Source organism: Sylvia atricapilla, chromosome 7 (genome assembly GCF_009819655.1).
Source record: "Sylvia atricapilla isolate bSylAtr1 chromosome 7, bSylAtr1.pri, whole genome shotgun sequence".
In the NCBI taxonomy this organism is placed as follows: domain Eukaryota; kingdom Metazoa; phylum Chordata; class Aves; order Passeriformes; family Sylviidae; genus Sylvia; species Sylvia atricapilla.
This window is the reverse complement of record NC_089146.1, coordinates 11076583-11097022: the sequence shown is the minus strand read 5'-3', so window position 1 is coordinate 11097022 and position 20440 is coordinate 11076583. Positions and strand designations below refer to the sequence as shown.

Below are 20440 nucleotides of genomic sequence, written 5' to 3'. Positions count from 1 at the left end.
CTCCTAATTCTGCTGTACTGGTCCTCCGGAGGACATTGCTGTCAGTGGCATTTACATCTCTGAACTGAAGGGAATGTGTGGCCATGAGATAAGGGCATTCATCTGCTCCTTGGAAGTGTTAGTTGACTCAGCTACCCCAGTTCCTGTTTGCAACAGAGGAATATTGGTTTCCCAGAGCATTTGTAAGATCTAGCTTTCATTTTCTGCAAAATGTAAGTCCATGAGAGACAACTGTCAGGCTTCATCATGGCCTTACAATTAACAATTGACCAGCAGTTCTGGGATGAAAACAAATCAGTTCAAATGAGGGTGGGGAGAGCAGGACAAGGCTGTCCTGGCTGCATTTCATGACACAGGAATGTCCCAGGCCGGCCAGTGCTCACCAAGGACAAAAGCCTCATCATTCCCTTGGTAAAGCTGTCAGGTCCTAGCCAAGACAATGTACAAGTAGATTTTCCATCTTTCAAAAAGGAAAAGCAAAAGGTAAAAGTATCTTTTACATGCAATTTCAGCAGTAAAATAAATCTGTTTCTACTGACGTATTTTATTTTTTTTATAATTATCCCACAGTTCTTATGTTATGTATCCCTGTCTCCTGTGCCACAACAAATTCCTAATATTCTCTTTTAGATAATTCTTTTCGGAAATCTTGTTTTCCCATATGAATAAATCAATACAGACATCCTCTGAGGTGGAAAGTACAAACTCACTAAACAACTCTAGGTAAGGTTTCCTTTGTGACAATGACTAGATTTTGTCAACTGAAGCTGTGTGGTTTCGCATATATCAGTATATCTGAAAAGAACAGTTCTTGCTATTTAGAGTTGATACTTTGACATTCCATTTTATTCCAGAAAGAAAAATAGTTTAAGCTTAATTTGAAAAGCTCTTCAAATGTGATTTATCAACCAGGAAAGCACTCAGTTATCATTTGAGATTATAAGGTTTGTGCAAGTTTGCATATTAATAAATAATAATACATCTGCCATGCAGGTCTTGTTTCTGGGAGTTGGAGTGGAAGAGCAGATATTGTAACCTCTGCAGTTTTGCTTTTGCCTGAGGCAAGATCTTGGCTCCACGGAAAGCAGTGGCAAATCTTGCATGAGGGACACAGGATTTCATCTCAGATTTTCAGTATTATAGTGTGGATCATGCACCACTGACCAAAGTCTGTCTAGGCCTCTATAGTATTTACAATTGTTATGTGTTGGGATGAAGTTCCAGTGCTCACATTACCAAAGAAAATCCTTCAGGTAGATTTATTAACACTGAGGCTGAAGATGAATTGTACGGTGCCTTTCAACCCAAGCACAACATGCACGTGCACATGTACTCCACATCTCACCTGGTCTAAGCACTCGATGAACGCAAAAGTACGCATTGCTTCCAGAACACCAAAATTTCTTTCTCAACTTTGCTTTTCAGTTTGTTTCCACATTTTAGTGCTAGATCAATAATTGTCAGGGCTCTGAGTACCAGAAGGGTCTAGGGGCCATGGTCAGCTTCGCCTAGGGCTTCCTGTTACATGCCCTGCCCATAAAAACACAGAACCATAGCATAGGTCAGGGGCTTTACTTAAGCTCAGCCCTTGCTAGTTCAGATTGCTTCTTGAGAATAATAAATTTTGTGAATCAGGAAACAAACATTCCATCCACAAAAAGAAGTGCTTAAGGTCAGATTAAAAGATTTTGTGGTGGTTAAAGAAATAGAGCAAAACTTTTGGAGGATGTTAGCCTAATGTATTACAAATGAGATGAAAGAGTAAATATTTTTGTGGGATTTTTTGGCTTGGTTTGTTAGGTGGGTTTTTTCTTGTTTGTCTGTTTGTTTGTAGCTGTTTGCCTCACTTCTAAATAATTCTAATTTGGTTACATTTTAACTGAAGAAATCACATCAGAATGAAAAGTGATGCCTGGAATATATTGTGAAGAAACAGTTGTTTCTAGAATGGTATTTGTCTACAAATCATGATCTGGCTGGGGGAATATGTGGAAAAGGCCAGTAGTGCAAAGATCTCTTTACCTTCCCTATTGTTCCTACCTACAGTAGGAGCTGTATGGGAACTTGATGGCTCCTGACACGCACAATGGAAGTTACTATCTTCCCTTTTTCAAGATTATTTTTTAACTGAAGGCTGATTCAGTCCACTTCTTTACAAGCTTAAGAATTGCAGTGTATTATATATTCTGAATAATGGTTTCTCTAGGTGTGTTTTAGCTTCTGTTATTCTTTCTGTTTCTTCATACTATTGCTTGTAAGAACAATACTTTGCACCACCCTCATCTGTTGACTTCCTAATTATTTTTTAATAATCTTTTTGACCTTTTTCACTAGCAACCAAGTATTTGTTAAAGACCTACTGAGAATGGAAAGAAGATGAGAGTATACTTTCTTGAAGTAAGTGTATTTCCATTTTTTCACGTTAAACTGCTTTAGCGGATGTTGTTCTTAAAATATACAACTGACATAAACCCAAAGCAGCTACAAGAAATAAATTTCTCACAAAGAATGCCAGCCTACAGAAACATTACAATGAGCTACAGCATGTTTTTTTAATCACAAATACCCTAAACAGCATGCAATTGCCTTTTTTTTTTTTTTTTTTTTTTTTTTTTTTTTTTTTTTTTTTTTACAATGCTTATAACTAATGCACTGTCAGGAAAAAGAATCCAAATTCCTAAAAATAATTTTGAATAATTAATTATAACCACCTGTTTAAATGGAATATCTCAAACCCCTGAGGCAGCAGGATCTGCAAGAGAATAATTCAGAGAAACAATAGTATCCATCTAAAGTCAAGGTGAACACGTGCTGGAAACTTGTAAATGCCAGGGAGTTTATCCAAGATTTGCAGCTTGGCCTGTGGGACAAAAAAGAAAATTGATCATATCATCTAGGCAGGTACCATGGTGAGACAGTGCTCTCTGAATGGTGGCTCAGTGGCTTCACTTATTACCCTACTGAATAGTCCAGGGGAATAAAACTCTGCATATATCTGCCCAAGAGCCACCCCTTTGAAGTCTCGGATCCCAGGCTGTGTTCTTCCAGGCTCTCTGAGTTCATTCATAGCTGAACATCATTCATATTGCAGTAGAGACTGGTAAACAGACGGAAGTTTCTCTGTGGTGTGGAAGATACCCTCCCCCTGATACTTTGTATCTTTGTCAGGGTTACCTGATCTTTCTTTCTTCCTTTCTTCCTTTCTCACTTACTTTCTTTTGCAGTGATAATCCTTGTTTGGTGTCTTTGTAGTTTATGACCTGAGGTAAGGAAGGATGGACACATCAGTCAGTGTGCCTGCAAATTTTACTGAAAACCTCTTCTCTTTGATACTGGCTACTGCTATTCCCAGTGTAGAAGGGGGTGCAGATGGTGATACCTACAGCTCATTAATTCCTTTGATTTAATAACAGAAAAACTACTTTTCTGTTAGACAGAAATGACTTATTTGAGTTAAGGAGGCCTGATGGTGTGACCCAAAATACAACAGAAGGCAGAAAGCTCGGGCAAAACTTTTTTCATAGTGTTCTTTATTCTAAATTCTAGTTGACTTTATCAACAAGTTTGTTTTCGTTTCTATCAGGCTGCAAAAATTCCAGATTTTGGAAACAGAATAGATGAGAAGGGAATCATCTGAATGCTTATTCAAAGTCTGAATGCTCTCTACAGCAACAATTGTCAATGTAGGAAAGGAAATATGACTATATTTATTGTCAATGAACCTTCAGTAAATTGGTCCTTAAATCATTGAAAGGCGAAGTTTAGCTTAGTTACTTGTGTAACAGTGCAGAACCTACTCCTAATGCAACTGTAGGAATGGGACTTTGGGCATTGATACATGCAAGATTCAGCCCTGTTTTTGGAGCTTCTTTCTCATGTTGGCTTGATCTCTGATTCAAACCAGGTGATGGGCCAAATGAAGTTTTAAAATATTTGAAATGTATGAAAGGAGAGATAAGATGCACACAGTATTTTTCCTAGGGAGTTTCTGTATGTTGCACATTTTATCATTCTCTTTTTATAATAATCCTAATATTTGTGTCCCAACTAACAGTTGAAAATTATCCTAATACAGAAAGTTTCCAGATCATTTAAAATGTTCTGAGAATCGGTATTCTGCCCTGCATTTTTGAAACGTTCTCCTAGGCTGGGAGGTAGACTGGTCTGGAAGAACGCACAGAATAGGGAATTAGGAATGACTGGGGAACCTTCCAGTGACCCACTGCATAGCCTTGGGCAATTGCTCAGCTCTTTGCCTCTTTTCCTTCTCACACTAAATGACCCTGTGAGGTGCATGTGAGGGCAGGAAGCTGGGAAGTCACATGGCAGAGTCCTTGGTGTCTTTCTCAAGTCTGCCTTTATGCAGAACAGAAATGTGACCATTCTGCAAGCACTTTGCTCCTCCTTAGGCAGAGAATGGGTAAGAGCTGCCATAGCCAGTTCAGTGTTAAGACTTTACAGTTTCCAGCAAACAGATTCTCTCTGCTAAGGGGGTCAGGTTTGTTTCCTTTTACAGATGTAAAAAACAAGAGGTGATTTGAGAGGTTCTCAGTAGTGCTTTTGTGTCTTAAGAGCATATGTCTGGTACACTATTAGTCAGTCTTGTTCTCCTGGATCAATAATACACTTCTAAAACACCACTCAAGAAATCTGTCTGTAGAAAAAGAACTAGAGCAAAACTATGAATGGATCAGTTTATGAAAAAGGTCTGATTATGCAAGTGGTTGCCAGTAATTTCTGAGTGGTGAGAGCATTGACAGAGTAGTGAAGACCAATGAAGCCTTTGTCTTGTCTATGTCGGGTGGAAAATAGAAGTTTTGGGGTTTTACCTGTGTTCACAAAACTACTGAAGTAGGTGTGTAGTCTGTTTTCTCTAAGCATACATAACTGCTCTACCTGAGAAAGAAAAGATGTTGTAATGACATGAAGAATTAAATACTGATAGCACAACAAAGAGCAAAATTCTGGTTTCATCTGCTTCGGTAGAGCCATAGAGAAACACATCACAGCAATACTGGGTAGCCCTTTTTGTTCATCTTCAGCAGTTTATATGCATGGTAGTGTGCATTTTTTTTACACACTGTGCAGGAGCCTGGAGTTCAAAAACCAGCACTGATGTTTGCCTCGTGCTACTCCACCTTTCTCATGCAGGATTGGCAGAAGCACCATCTGCTGGTGTGTCAGAATGGTTCTGCCACTGAGGTTCTGTAACTTGCCCACAAGAGCCTCCTCTGACACTGCTTTACTGTCTTGCCCACCAAAACAAAATAGGCTCAGGTGAACTGTCTATTAACATTAAAGTCTGGCCTCACACTAGTCTGGAGATATGCCCAAAAGCTGTTTCAGACAGTGCTTGTTGGCTTACTCCAAAATCATGCCAAGAAACAGTTTCAATGTCTGGTGGCACAGACCATTGTGTTCTGGGGCCTGGGAACATTCCTAAAAATGCAAGTTATTTCCCACATTGATGGATGTACCAAGCTGGTACAGAATTTGTCTTGATAAAGATGTTTTAAAAGTATTTAAAGAGTATTTAAAAGTGTCAAACATGTCAACAGATTTAGTTTTTATTGCAGTGGAGATGGACAAGTGTAGCCAGAAAATTGAAATACAATGGTATCGAGACTATGCAGAAAGTAAAAACACTAAGAGCTTTCCTGTCACCCTGGAACTCAAATGGGTATTGAAAATTTCACCTGAGCTGATGGTAGCAATAACTAGATGTGCTGCTTTATCATGGCTGTGCGGTGCCTTTGCAGAAGGGGCTTTTTTCTCTTTTCCTAAATTACAGGAAAAATAGAAGCGAGAAGGAAGGATATGTAATTTGGAAAGGACTGGCAGTGAAAATTACTTTTTCCCTTAAAATTATGAATTACTCAAAATCTCAACTTTCTGTTGAGATTTGAAATAGAAGTTGGGTTTTGTTATCCTAAAACTTTGTTAAACCAGGAAAGCATTTTCTGCCCAACTCTAAGCAAAGTATTGCAACAAACCTTCAAACAGAATATCACCAACTGGCCAAAGTGATTCTGCAGCCCACCAGAAGTCCTAGAGAAAACTTGGTACAGAAAAGGTGGGCTTCAATTTGGAAGAAAAGAAAGTCTTCATGGCTTTAGAAGTGATGAAATATAGCTGAGTAAAGGCTCAAGGAGCTGTGTCTGCAGCAAGGGAAGTGGGTGGACAGATCCCTGTATACAAAAGTGCTATGAGATGTGAAATTGCTAAAATAGCCCCTGCCTAATGTAATCACCTTTCAAAGAATATTTGAGAGGCATTTTGTCAGTGAAATGTAAACAAAGGCTATGTTTGAAATTTGAAACTTGTCCAAAGTAATTTTTCTTTCAAAGGCTGTTTCCCCTGCTTGTGCTCATTCTAGGCCTTTTGAAAATGCATCTTTTTAGAGGACAAGCTATTTTTAATTGTTTCTAAAAAAACCAACAACCAAACAAAAACATTTTACGAAGCGGTAAGGAACACCAAATGCATCTATGAACAACTTTACATTTCTAGCACAATAGAAACTGCATAAAAGTAGCCATTACCCAAGAACTTTTAGGCACTTTTTCTAGAGCAGAGAATTCTCATGAGAATATAGAGAGAACAGCAGGCATGGTACCTTTTTTTTTTTTTTTTTTTTTTTTTTTTTTTTTTTTTTTTCCCCATTTACTAATAGCCTGTATGTAGCAGGACAATAAGTTCAGATGTTAGAATGATTTCTCATTCTAAGACATTCCAGCTTGCATTACAAACTAGTAGCATGATCCCTTAACTGTGCCTGTGTAAGACTCCTGTTGGCTTCAAAGGCAGTGCTGTGTTCAGTCTGACACAGGATCATGACCTTGACCCAGAGACAAATTATTTACTGTGGTCATTTTAACTTGTGCTGAATAGGAACTACTGAAAGAAAAGGGAGAAAACTGCCTAATATTGTCTGTATTAGCTGTTGCTCAAGGCAAGAAAGTAAAAACCATATACCACAAAAAAATCTCACCTCTTTCTGTAACTAAAATTTTGTTGGGTGTTTAATTATGGAGGCCATATTTCAACAGTTGAGCTAGGATTCTGTATACAGTTAGAGTATCCAATCTAGGACAAAGAAATAATAAATATAGGTATCCTAATAAATCTCGGTATCTCAAGTATCCCCTGATACCTCTTACAATCACTAATGATCGCCTTGGGCATCTTGAACACTGAACTTCATGAACACCAGGAATAGTAACACATGGTTTCTCATGGCTTTTGTCTGGTCTTGGACTATGAGTCACGACAAGTTTTTTGCTGCAGGTGGCCCATTTATATCTGCTTTCCTTCTCAGTTGATTCTTGTCTAATGAGACAGTTCATCTTGCAACTTTTCTTATGGCAGGTCACTGGGGGAGAAATGACAGGACTTCCCTCCTACCCTTCTTCTTATTGTTCATTGCTGGCAGGAACTTTTACTGATCCCTTTCACCTGTGTACTTCAGGTCTTTCTCATAAATTTTAAACAATTGCTTGTTTCAGCCATCACCCACAAGTTTTTAGGGGGAGATGTGAATGTATCATGACTGTGTGTGATTTGATTTACAGGAAACTGAGGGGGCAGAAAAAGTCACTGATGCTATTTGCAGGCATTAGTGGAAATTATCTCAGAAGGAAACCTGTTAATTTGTGGGCACTAACATAGCTTTTCTTTGTTGCAATGGGAATCACCAAAAGGTTTCTATTGTATATTCTACCCGTTTTGTGCTTGGAGAGTAAAAATTGTAAGAGTCTTATTCCCTGTGAGAGGGCACATACCACAGATCTCCTCAGACCCTTTACCATGTTCCTAGGAAATCCTTGATTATACAGAACTGGAGGAGAGAGACTGAATTGCAAGCTACCAGGGGCTCCCACTGCCATCTGCAAGAGAAAAGTCACCTCACTGCCACTTGATGGCTTTATCTTGCCCACTCAGATGGCCAGCTGCAGCCTGGACTAAATCTTTAAGAACTTGTGGAAATGAATTGTGCGTTATTCATCAGTTATGAATATATTAAAGAGAAATCCAGCCTGGCAGTTGCACGGTTACTTTACATGCCTGATTTCCCATGAAGCCTACTTCCTATTTTGATTCTTTGTTAGCTGTTGTTTCTAATTTTTGTGAAGGCTTCAGGAAGCTTGTTTTAGCTGCAGTGAGTGAATTGTCTTGGCAGAAATGAGGGAAAAATTAAGAGGAAGGGTCTGCTACAGCGTGCAGTCATTGTACATTGACTTAATCCAAAATATATTAATATAAATAGACTTCAGACTCCCTCTCCTCTCTCTCTCTCCAAGCTGAAAGCCACCCACAGCCACAGTGATGTGAGGGCTGTTGGGCAGCAGAGGGGAGGTGGCAGGGCTCAGGTAACGCCCTGAGAGGCTACTTAGGACAGAGGCTAGACAGTATTAAAGGAATAAAGTAGGTTTTTATTAAAAGGCCTTCAAAGAGTACACCTTGGGCAGTAAAAGAGCCTGGCCGAGGCTACACCAAGATGGATGACAGATCACATGTTTTCACACTTTTATAAGTTTTAGTCCATTCATGTATTGGGGTTAATTTTCCAGTTATAACTTCAGGTTATGAAGTCCCATCCTCCCAGTCTGCTCTCCTCACTTCGCTGCTGTTTGTACTTTTTGGGCCTGAAGCTGTAACGGTGTCCTTGGTTCTCAGGCTGGGAAAGGATTGTTTTGCCTAACTACACTGTGAAGAGAACTTGCTAACACTCTGTACGAAGTTCAGAGTTATATACTAATGCAGTAAAAAATCTGGAAGATATGAAAGGTAAAATTTAAGGCATCAAGGGTGCAGCCCGCGGGGTCGGGGTGGCCCGGCCCAGCGCTGCACTCCCCTGTTTGCTTTGTGGGAGTGGACAGGCGCTGAGAACTCGTTGGGATTTTACTGTCGAAGCTTTCTAATGTGTAAATGTGTGTGCATAAGCTGCCGGGCAAGCCTATAAAAGCAGGACCATATAATCAAGGTGAAAAATGAGAAAGTGATTCATTTGGTTCTCGTCCTCGTCAGTGAGGACAAGAACCCCATGTCCCGCCCGCCGCTCGGCTTCTCACCGCCTTAGCGGGGCTGAGCGCCGGAGAAGGCGGGGGGCGGCGGCCTCTGTGCCGCTGCGAGCTCGGCCGGGGCACCCGCGCCCCGCGGGGCCGGCGCGCAGCAAGCCGGGCTTTTACCGGCCTTCGGGGCCCGTCTGGTTTGCTTCGTGCGCTCCAAAGTAGTCCGCAAATATTTGTTTGTCTGTGGGCGCCACACAGGCAAATGCGCCGGGAGGTGCTCCCAGGGCTCTCGCCTTCCCAGGCGGGTCTTGGGAAGCTTGCAAGCCGGAGGGCTCCGGTTCCTCCGGCGCAGAGCCCCGCAGCGCACCCGGTACTAGGAAGGTGGAGGGCCGGACCGCCCCGGTCCCATGGCTGCTGACAGGTCCCCGACACAGGCACGGGCCAGGGCCCGGCGACCTTGGCCGTGGGCAGGGAGAGGACAAACGGGCGACAAACGGTGGGCCCGGGCGCGTCGTGTAGCAGAGACATCCATGCCTCCATCTTGCTTGGCGATAGACTGGCTGTGCAATGCCCCTGCACCCCTCACCGCGTTCTCTAGCTGATACAGCCGCATATCCTGCAGATCGGAGAAAAGCACCTGGCGATGAAAACCTGGGAAAACCGCTTCCACTTTTTGGTATACAGATGCTGACATAGCCTGCCAGAGGCAGGCTGAGGAGGCTGAGGGCAATTGACGGAGTTAGCAATGCTGCTCGCACTCTCCCATACACTTACAAGGATCGGCCTTTGCAGGGAAATCGACACGCTGTGATAGCGGCGGCAACGTTTGTGGAGGCCGGGAAGAGTCCACACGAGGGAGATGATAGTACATGGGGAGAGTGTGAAGGCCCCGTGGTCCGGGCACTTGACAGGGTTGGGCCACCGGCCTGATGGCGCTCGATACTCGTGATCTGCGGAGTGCCGGGGGAGGCTGCCTCGGTGCCCGCGTTCAGCCCTTCGGCCCCACACAGGCGCGGGTAGTTACCTATCTGCAGGGGCTGGACCCTTTGCCGTGGCCCTGCGTTGTGGCGCCGTGCGAGGGGAAGGGTGCGGAAGCCTCGGCTTGTTCAAGGGAAACGACGGAGGGGACAAGCGGCGCTCAGTGGGCTTTAGCTGTCCGCGCCCCGGCCCGCACCGTTGGGCCACGCCCGACTCTCTCCTCCTGCCTGAGAGGTGACGCCAAATGCACACGGGGCGGAGGGTCACCGCGGGCACCGAAAGGACAGGAGTCGTCTCCAGCTCTGTGTATCGCCTCTGGCCGCTCCACGTTCCGCGGCACCTGTCGCCCTGCCCTGGTCCGGTTCCCGCGGGCGGTCGGGTAACGCCGGTGCCGCCAAGAATCGCCGAGGCCAAAAGTATCAAAATCCGGATGCTACTAACACTTCCCTCCTGGGGTGGCAGGAGCAGGTCCATCGTCTCCTCATATCGTAGGAGTCGAATCCCGGCTCCACCTGCGTGGAGGCTTCCCCGTCAGCCCGCTGTCTGACGAAGCTCAGCTCCTTATTGCGGCAAGCCGCCAGGGCTGTGAGCTCCCGCGAGCAGGAGCAGCAGTGACTGCCTGGGAAGGGATTGCTGCCTGTCTCACCGCCAGTCTGTCGAGGACTCTGCTCGGCTTGAGACCGGCCCGTGTGGGTGCCTGGAGCTCTGGGAGTGGGTCTGGGCTGGAGCCGCCGGGACGCGAGCTGCCGTCAGCTCTCCCCTCCGAGGCGTGCGCTTCGCCCGCCTCTGGGCACCCACTCGCTGTCCCTCAATCGAATCGAGTCAGTTCTGTGAAATTCTTCGGGGCTGACCGTCACGGTGCTCGGGCTCTCTTGAAAGCGACTTAGGAAAAGCACAGGGCTGAAAAACTTTGAGAACGTTGGGCAAATTCGTCCCTTTTGTGTGAGGGGAGACTAAAAAGCCGCACGCCATGACCCCCTCTTGAGTGAGAGCAGGCGCGGGAGCCGCTGCAGCTCCCCCTTGTCCTCACTGCGGAGGGGGATGCTGCAGCCCGAGAAATCCCGCCGTATCTCGTTCAAAATGGGTTGATACAAAGTCAAGACTCTGATAAACAGGCTTTCCCCGCTAAACGCGTGCAAAGACGCCCCAGAAATCTGGAGGCTGTCGTTGTTTATGTCCGTCTTAGCGAGGAGGGATGTGCTAAACTGTTCCCAGGGACAGAACAAATACCTAAGAACCAAAGGCGCCATAAGTTGTTGCACAAATGAATTGATCCAGTAATCGCCAGGGCTATAACACCCTTATTTATGCTAACACATGTGACACAGTCTTCAAAATGTGGTAGCTCCAAGTTACCACCTCTTTATTACTTATGCAAGCTAATAGGTGAAGTTACTTTTACCTTCTTTACTTGAAGGAGGCACAAAGAAGCAGACAGGTAATTCCGCGCTGCTAATTATTTTGATGTGATGGGATGTGATGGGTGGGGAAGGGAGAGGTTGTAGTGGAAAATGGGAAGACCGATTATGAAATCTCGCAGTTTAGCTAGTAGTGACCGTCTCAGACCTCATGATTATTTTTTCTTAAGCCGCTGATGCCAAAAAGTTAGAAAATCTGCCATCTTATCTGCCAGCGAGTAAACTCGGTTTTCTTCTGTCCGAAAGGATGATTTGATAACAGACATCTTTCTCTCTTCCCCCCCTCCTTTTTTTTTCCCTCTGTGACTGATTTGAATTCTCGCCTAAATGTTAGCGTTTTAAATCAAGTGTTTAGCTGTTGCACTTCAGGGTGTGGAGAGAGGGAAGCAGTAGCTCTGTCTCCCGCTCCTGGGTTCTCGGTACCGGGAAAGATCGCACTCAGTGCCGAGAGCGGAGGGCGGAATTTTGCCTTCTGCCGCGGTGAAGTTGCGGTAGTGTTGCAGTTCCGCTTGTGTGAGGCTTGCCAGGCTTAGGGTAAAAAGTGTCCCGTATACAAAACGATCAGAATATTTACAGGTAATTGTGACTGTCAAATACTCGGTTGCGTTGACAAAGCGCAGAGATCTTGGAGCGTTTCGTCTTTCGGGGGTTGGGAGGTTGCGGGGGCTTGGGACCTCTGCGAGGGGCAGCGGCGCGGGGAACTGGGGGGTTCTGGATCCAGCGGAACGCAGGCAAGGAGGAAATAACGGTGTCACCCCGCAGAGACGGTGTGGCTGAAGGGCTTTTCCTGAGGCAGGAGTGCAGCGGTTCGCGGAACAGAGTAAGTGAGAGCTGCTGTCCCCACTGGGGACAAACTCTCTGGTTGGATGCTGATTTAGTTGGAGCGATTCCGTGACGGGGAGCACACGAGCACTGCGTCTGCTCTGGTTTTATAATGGGATTTCAAACGGTGTATAACTCTCACCCGTCCCTTTACAAACCCGAATTTGTCACGGGAGCGCAGGCCGGCGGCCCCTCCGGCTGAGAGGGGCGGGGGGGGAGAGGGGGCAGGGCGGCCGGGGGAGACGCAAGGGCTGGAGGAAGAAGAGACTTCAGGTGGAATTGTTCTCGCTGCGTGACAGCGGTGCTTGGCGACAGTGGTGCCTTGCCTGGGCACGGTGGCTGCGCAGCTCCTGAGGCTACGGCGGCTACGCCGGCGGCGGCTGAGGCCGCACTGCGGGGCTGGGAGGTGGCAGCCCCCGCCAGCGGCCGAGCACTTGCTGCCAGCCCTCTCTGCGCCCTGCTCGCTTCTCAGGAACGGGGCAGGGGTGCACGGAGACAGCGTTGTCAGAGACTGTGGAAGCAGAGGGGGATCAGCTCCGCGGAGCCCAGCGGGCAGACTCAGGGTAGTGTCCCGGGTTCCCAGCTGCCCCGGTATCTGCCTCATAGGCTTCTGCCTCGTTCCGCTGCATCGAGAAGCCACGTCCACGTTGAAGGACGCCGCCTCGGCAAGGCTACCGGAGCTGTCTCGGGCGGCGGCCCACCTTTTGACCACCCTTTAAGGTGCTGGGGGCGGCCAGACAGCCCCGAACCCCGAAGGGGCCCTTTCATGTGCCAAGTAAGAACTCAAGCCCCGAAACTCTTTTTAATTGTTGGCGCACGTTGGCCGGCAAAGTTTTAAGGTCACAGGAAAAGACGATAGGATTGTTTGCAGGAGGAAAAGCGACAGAATTTGACCCTTTCCTGCCCCTGGGCCCCACGTGTGACCCCCTCTGCAGTGAGCGTCTTGCTGAGCCCCGTAGGTACAAAAGCACAGGGCTTGCGAAAGTCCTAAAAAGGCTGAGCGTTATCTCGCCAGCTTTTCCATCTGCGGTGATTCCGCCAGGGACAAAGCAGGTTCGTGGCGCGGCCGGGAGGATCTGAGCTACCTTCTTGCAGGAGCCAGGCTACGGGATATTTGCGGCTCGTGTGTATTAGGATGCGTTTCCTCGATCTGTTCATCGGCGTTTTCAGCCTTTATAGTTCAATAAACCCCTGTTGTTTATCTTCACTCGAAATCCCCTTCACTGTCTGCCTTTTTTTTCTAATCAGATCCGCAGTCTTCAGTTACTTGCACAGAAAACTCTAAGCTTTCAGCCGGGTACCCCAGCTGCCGGCCGGGCTGTTTTGTCAGAGGCTGCCCTGCCTTTGGCTTCTCCCTGACTGCGGGGAGCGAGGGCGGGAGTTTGGGCCGGCACCGGGGCCCCGTGCGGTCCCGCCACGGCTCTGCTCCCTGAGCACCATTTCGCCTGGCAGGAGCCGGCGGGAACTGCTGCCTTGTGCCGCGGAGCAAAGGGCTCTCCCTGTGCATTTATTGAAGTTTTAATTAACACTGGCGTACGAAGATAAGACTGTCTGTTGAAAGGCAAAGTTTGCATTTAGGAGGAAAATGGCACGCTGCTCTGTGCAGGACAGTCGCTAATGAGCACAGCGGGGCAAGCCTGAGCTCAGCTCGTTGGGAAGCTCACGGGGAGAGGGCTCGGAATCGGCTTTGTCCTCCCGGTTCTGTTGAGGTCTTTACTCGCATCTGGTCTCCGCTGGCCGTAGGAACTCGGAGAGTTCCTTGTGAGGCGATGGTGTCCAACCTGGGCGGTGATGTTTTGCTTCTAGATCGGAGCCTGGCGGGGCAGCAAGGATGCTATCTTGCTAATTTACGTAAATCGTTGTAATTAAAACGATTCATGCCTCGGGGTACGAGTCCTCAGCTCTGCACTCTCGGCATGTCCTGCAGAGCTCCACCGTTCCTCGTTCTCACCCCGGGCGAGCGCGGTTTGAAGGGAAGAGCGGGCTTCCCCGGCACCCTGCGTCCTGTATGCACATTAGGGGTGTAAAAGCAGGCGCTGGGCTGGCTTCCGCCCCGAGGGTGGCGGCTCTCTGCCGCAGTCCCTTCCCGCATTCGTTCACGCCGCAGTTCGGGCAGTGTGCGGCAGGCGGAACGCTCGTTTCCCGTTCCTGGCGCCGCTCGGAGCGGCCACCTCGGGGTGAAGCGGGGGACACCGCCCGGCCCGGGGCAAGCGGCACTGGGGTGGCCTTAGGCTGCGGCGAAGGAGCAGCCGCAGTTGTTGCTCGGGTGGAGGGGCTTATTAGTTACTTGTGTCTCGGATCTAGGGAACTTCCCTTAATTGCAACGAAGGTGGCAAAACTCTTCTTTCATTTCCAGCTATAAGCGGCTAATTTGAAGGAAAAGAGCCACAGGACACAGGCGTTTCGGTCTGTGCTCTCTGCTCCTGACAGTTTACAAATCTAAACAGAACTATTTTAAAGAAGCCATGCAATACTGAAGAGTCTCGCAAGTCTGTTAAGGTGAGGTGGGTCGATGAGCTTGATATCTCACAGAGGAAATCTCTTGCGGTTAGCATTGCAGCGTGCGATTGAGGGAAAACGCAAGCCCGGGGCCAGGGGGAAAGCCAAGATCTGAAGACGTATGTGAGGAACACGGGAAAGATGCAGATCGCAGTAGGGAGCTGGAGGGCAGGAGAGAGCCTAGCAGGACTGCAGTAGCGGCCAGCTCAACCCTGCACCAGGCGTCCAGCCGGCCCGGCCTGCCGGTGAGCCCCGCTCCCTGCGCCCGCCTCGGCCGGGGCTGCGCTGCCTTCTGGGCACCGAAATACGGTGTAATAGCGTTTTACGTGCTACTCGGCTCCGGCCGAGTCGTTCCCTTCCCTGTATACGTCTGACTGTAGAGATTGCTTCTCTATTGTCCACAGCTCCTTCTCCATGTGAACCAGAGTTAACAGCAAAAGGCTCGTTAATAAAACCACTGGGGGGAAGGATGGAAGCGCGGGTAGGTCTGCAGAGATACTGCTGTCCCGAAACCCTTTGGTCGGAGCTCGGATGCTTTGGGTCTGTTTTTTTTTAAATTATTTTGCTTATTCCATTGCCACAGCGGGAACGAGCCGCGTGGATCCCGAAGGGGCTGGAGGCAGCTGGCGGTCGGTGCTCAGGGGGTGTAGAGCCAGCTCCCGCGGGGCCGAGGCGCTATGCCCGCGGAGCCGGGAGACTCGCCAGGCTGCCCGGCGGCCGCCCCACAGCCGCCGCGCTCCCGCTCCGGACAGCCGCCGTTTTGGGCTTGGGTTGCTGGGGGAAAGCAGCGCCTTGTGGCTGAGAAAGGACGATGGCCGGCGCCGTGCTCCCGCCGGCACTGTCGGCAGGAGCCAGAGCTCTCCCCTCGAAGTGCTGCGGGCAGAGCCGGGCTCGTCCCGCTATTGGGGCTCAAGGACATTTTCGTTTCATTTCGGCTTCCCATCCTGAACCTGCCGCCGAAAGAGGGATCGCGGTAGTGCGGGGGGACGGGAACCCCTCCTACAGCTGCAGGCTTAGATGGCTCGTCCCCGACAGCGTGCGCTCGATGGCGGGGCCACCTCGCAGAGGCGGCCTGGCTCCTCGGCTGCCCAGCGCCCTTCCCGGTCCGCCAGGGGAGCGCGAAGAAGGCTTGGCTGGGCAGGAGGTCGGTCCTTTCGCGCTGCCCATCGCCGGTTTGCCTGTGCCACCGCTCCGCCCGGGCCAGACCGCGGGAGAGGAGAGGGTGTCGGAGCCTCGACGGCATGCGGCTCGGCGGGCAAGGCGGTAGGGCGGAGCGGCGCTGCAAGGGCTGAGGGCGCAGCGGAGAGCGGCGGGAGGGGCCCGCTCGGCCCCGCGGCAGGTGCTGTGCCGTTCCCGCACCGCCGGGGCCGCGGGCGGGCGGGAGCAGCGGCCGCCTCGGGCTGCGGCGGCGCCAGTGCCCACGCGGTGGCGCTGTGCAAAGGCGAAGGCGCCGGCACGGGTCGGGAGAGCGGGCGCGGGCTCGGGTCCCGCCGCGATGGAGCCCGGGCCGAGCGGGGAGACCGGAGCTCTCGCCTGTGGGAGCCGCTCTCCTCCTGACCCGGCGTCCTGGCAGTGCGGGCTGCAGCCACCACCCCGAAGGGACCCGGAGCTGCCTCGCCGGTGCTGGGGGCCACCCCGCTCCGAGCCCACGGGCCGCTGTGTGCCCTCGTGGCAGCCGGGACCTCTGCGCTTCGAGGCAGTGCCCGCGGGCGGTGGGCCGGTGTCCCCCGGGACCCCAGCGGCGGCAGCGGGGCTCTCTTCTCGGCCCGGGCCACAGCGCTCGGCCCGGCCGAGCTTCGCGGCGAGGCTGTCGTCCCGCGGGCGCCGTGGCCCCGGGGAAGTACGGGAAGGGGGAGAAAGCAGCAGGCGAGGAGAGCGCCCGGCGGATCCTGCCACGGGGACAGCCACGGGGGCCGGCACCCGGACCGGCTGCGTGGGGCGAGAGCTGCCCCGGCTCGGGGGACGGCACCGCGGGCGGCGGAGGCCCGGGAGGTCGCGGCAGCCGCGGCTGCAGCCGCCCGCCTCTGAAGCCTGTGTGGGCACAGAGCTGCGATCGCTTCCATGCGTTTTGGCTTTAAAAGCGGTGGTTAATGAAAACCAAACCTTTCCAAGGAGGTGTTTTTGTTCAAAATTTTTTGGCAATCAACGATCTAAGGCGTCCGCAAACTTCAGTAACAAGGAGCGCTGGGCACGCGGAGTGCATCCACTCCTGCTCCCATCAGAGTGAGAGAGCAGAAAATTCTCGTTCCGGTGTTCGTATTACAGAAAGAAAAATAGGTTTTACTATTATTAATATTTTTAAAAAATAGTTGTTTTTTTTAATAGCGACATTGAAGACGGGTGAGGAAAGCAATGGGAAATAATCGTCTTATTTTTTTCAGTGGAAATAAGGACAACATGTGAAAATCATGCAGCCGGGGGAAAAAAAGCGTTTGTAATTCGAAACAGAGAGAAAAGTCTTTTATTGGGAAAAAAAAAATATGTAAAAGAAAAATATGCATCATGCTTTATAAAATCCGTTTAAATGAAGTGATGTTTACAAAACAGAATTTACCAAACAACATTTATACGAACTCGGTTAAGTTTCCCTCCGTTTCATTAGCAAGCCCCTTTGCTTCCGTGTCGAAATTTTCATATTATTATGGCTCCCGATTTCAAAGCTATTTTCTCAGAGTATTTTATGTAAACATTCAGTTTATAAATACGGACTAAACACATATTCGGTAATCCTGATGATTACGAATGCGCAAATGAGAAACCAGGTGCCAGTGGTGAAAAAACGAAAGCAAGAGAAAGGTGCAGGGGATTCATTGCAAATGAAGCAAACGCTACATATATATTTAAATGTATTTAATTGTATGCATTATTCAAATGCCCTTCTGACTAGTTTAATAATTTAGAATCGATAGTTTTCCTAAAAACTTTATAAAATATTTACACTTAATAAAATATTAATCGATTAACAAGCCAGTTGTACTCTTATAGGAGCTTTACTAAAGTCCTGTAATCGCGCTGTCGCCACACGTCTCCGCTGTTAAGGAAAGGATCACTGACAAAATGTAAATGAAGATCTTCAGACGGTGGTGTTTATAAAATACCTCATTAATGGGCTTGGATTGAATCTCTCCATCCATCCACATCATCAGATATAATAATAGTAACGAATCAGACAGGGAAGATCCTGGCTAAACCATTGGCATTTTTTTTCCAGAAGTACTGAAGTGCTAAATCACCAATTCTTCTAACTTTCTGGCCATTGATCCGCGGGCATTCGTAGTTCAACATCAAAGGTAAGAACAAAACATTATTCAATTATTCGATAGCTGGTGGAAAACGTTAACTTACATGTAAGAACATTAATTTCCATGCTGCTGAGCTTTATCAAACTGGGGGGAGGGGGGAGGAAGGAGAAAAGTTAGATCGGGTTATTTAAAAAGAAAACATAGAGTTCTTCAAACTTTGAGGTTCCTTTCTGAGAGGGAAGGCAGGAGACCTGGCTGGCGGCAGCCGCCGCGCTCTCTCCGCAGCCTGCGGCGTTCCCGGCACCGCCGCTCGCTTCTCCGACCGCTCCCGGAGCCCTGGCCCTGGCGGCGTCCCGGCCCCCCCCCCGCCCTCGGCCTTCCGCTGCTCCCCGTGTCTTCTCTGGCTCCCCCGACTTCAGCCGGCCATGGAGTGCGGCTCCCACCCGCCTTCACGGCTTGCTGTCCCGGGGCAAGGCTGGCACCGCGTCCAGGCTTCGGCGGCGGGTCCCCCTGCCCCCGCCGAGACACAGTGCTTCGGCCGAGGCGGGGAAAGCCGTACTTGGCACTGCTTTTCGGGGCCGGCCCGGAGGTCGGATATGGAACGAAGGGATGATTTCTCTTACCCTGCCCGGGGATCCGCTGCTTCTCCCGGCACTATTTTCAGGGGCGGCCCAGAGCTCACCGGGACACCCGAGCGCTCGGCCGGCGGGTGGGCTGTCACTGCCACTCGGAAGGAAGGAGGGGCGCAGCGGCACCGGCGACAGCCGATCTCCTGTGGGGACCTGACCCTTCTCCAAACCCCGAGGCAGCACTGGGACGGCTGCGTGCGGGCTCGGGGCAATCACTGCCGCCCACCCTACTGTCCCCGGGCGCTTAAGGGACGAAGGAAGACTTGTCATCAGGGCTGCCCGGTAGCCGTGATGCTCCCGCCGGTCCCCAGTGTCGCCGTGCCCGGGATGGGGGGCTCCGCTCCCCACTAACCCCCCCCGTAGCCCCCTTTTTTTTTTGACCCTCCGGCGCCACCGTAAAAGGCAGAGCTCTTAAGGGAGCACGGCGGGGAGGGCGGCGCCGCGCAGGGAGCCAGCCGCGGACGGGCGGCGGGGGAGGCAGAGGAGGGGGGTGTCGGGGAACTTTGGGTGCCCGCCGCCGCCGCCTCCTTCCCCGCCGCCCGTCCGCCGCCCGTCCCTCGCGCTAGAAGGGATTCCCTCGGTCCACCTTAACGCGGGTCTCGTTCCGCCGCCGGGCGGGCGGCGAGGGCTCGGCGGCGCGGGGCCGCCGGCTCATTCCCCCGCGCCCCCCGGGCCGGGCAGGGGGCGCTGCGGGTCCTCGGGGCGCCCGCGGGGCATGGCCCCGCCGGGAGACGCGCCCGCGCCGCCGCCGGCCCCAAGGGAGCGGCGCGGTGCACCTTGCATCAGAGAGAGGGGACTGCCTGCCTGCCTGCCGGGTGACCGCTCGCCGCCCCGGGACTGGTGAGGGGGTCGATCCCGCCCCGCTGCGACTTCCCGGCCGGCGCTTTGCCGGCACCACTGGCTGCACTTAGGTAGCGCTGTCATGCCCTACCCGGAGCTCCGCTATTAAATAATTTAGCGGCGGCGGCAGCAGCGCTTCCCTGCCCGCTTGTCACCTTCTCCCGGCCCCCGCCATCAATTATTCAGGACCACCCCAGTAACTGCCTGGAACAGGGCGACGGCGGGGCCCTACCTGGGGCCGGTCACTGGCTCTTTGGAGGCCTGAAGGAAGCGCGACCGGCCCTCGGGGCGGCAGCCCCCACCGCACCGCGAAAAGTTACTGTCGCCTCGCCCCGGAGGAGAGAGGTTGCGGGAGGATCCCCGCCGTCGGTCGGTTCCCAAGGGGACAGGGGTGGGGAGCGGGTGGCAGGAGGCGGCAAGCCGCACGGGCTGCATCGGACCAACCCGGGCGTCTGGACTGAATGTCCGTGGCAGCCTTCCTCCTCCTCGGTCGGTCCGGTGTCCCCAACTCCCACTTCCCCACCATCCCCCCCCTCCCTTCCCCTTCTCCCGGCTCCTCCTCCTCTCGTTCCCTCTCGGCCCTCCCCCAGCCCAACTGCCCCTGCCCTTGCGCCTTTCTGCCCTGGGTCTCTCTTGTCGCCACCTCCTCGTCCTGCCACGCTTCTCCTTCACCCAGCCTGCCCTACGCTCTCCCTTCGCGCGGCACTGCGCTCCTTTCTCGCGTGCGAGATGTATTATTTATTTATGGGTGTTTAATTTCCTGCCAGGTGGGTTTCGGCCTCCCACCCGTGCGCAGCGGGGCCGGGGCTCCGCGGGGCGGGCCGGGCCGGGAGGAGGTGGGCCGCTGCGCGCCTGTCTGTGCCCGATTCCGAGGTAGCGGCGAGACTTGATTTTTGCGGGGGGGCGGGGAGGGGGAGGGGTGTCAAGGCGAGGAGGGGTGGCGATGTTTGGGATGCACAGCCCTGGGACGGGAACGCCGCGCAGATAGACAGGCAGACACA

At 51.1% G+C, this 20440-nt stretch overlaps 1 protein-coding gene across 1 annotated transcript in view; it reads left to right on the top strand.

Moving 5' to 3' along the window:
* Positions 1–20440, top strand: part of TYW5 (tRNA-yW synthesizing protein 5) — a 161565-nt gene that overhangs the window by 93396 nt on the left and 47729 nt on the right. The gene's annotated exons all lie outside the window — the stretch shown is intronic.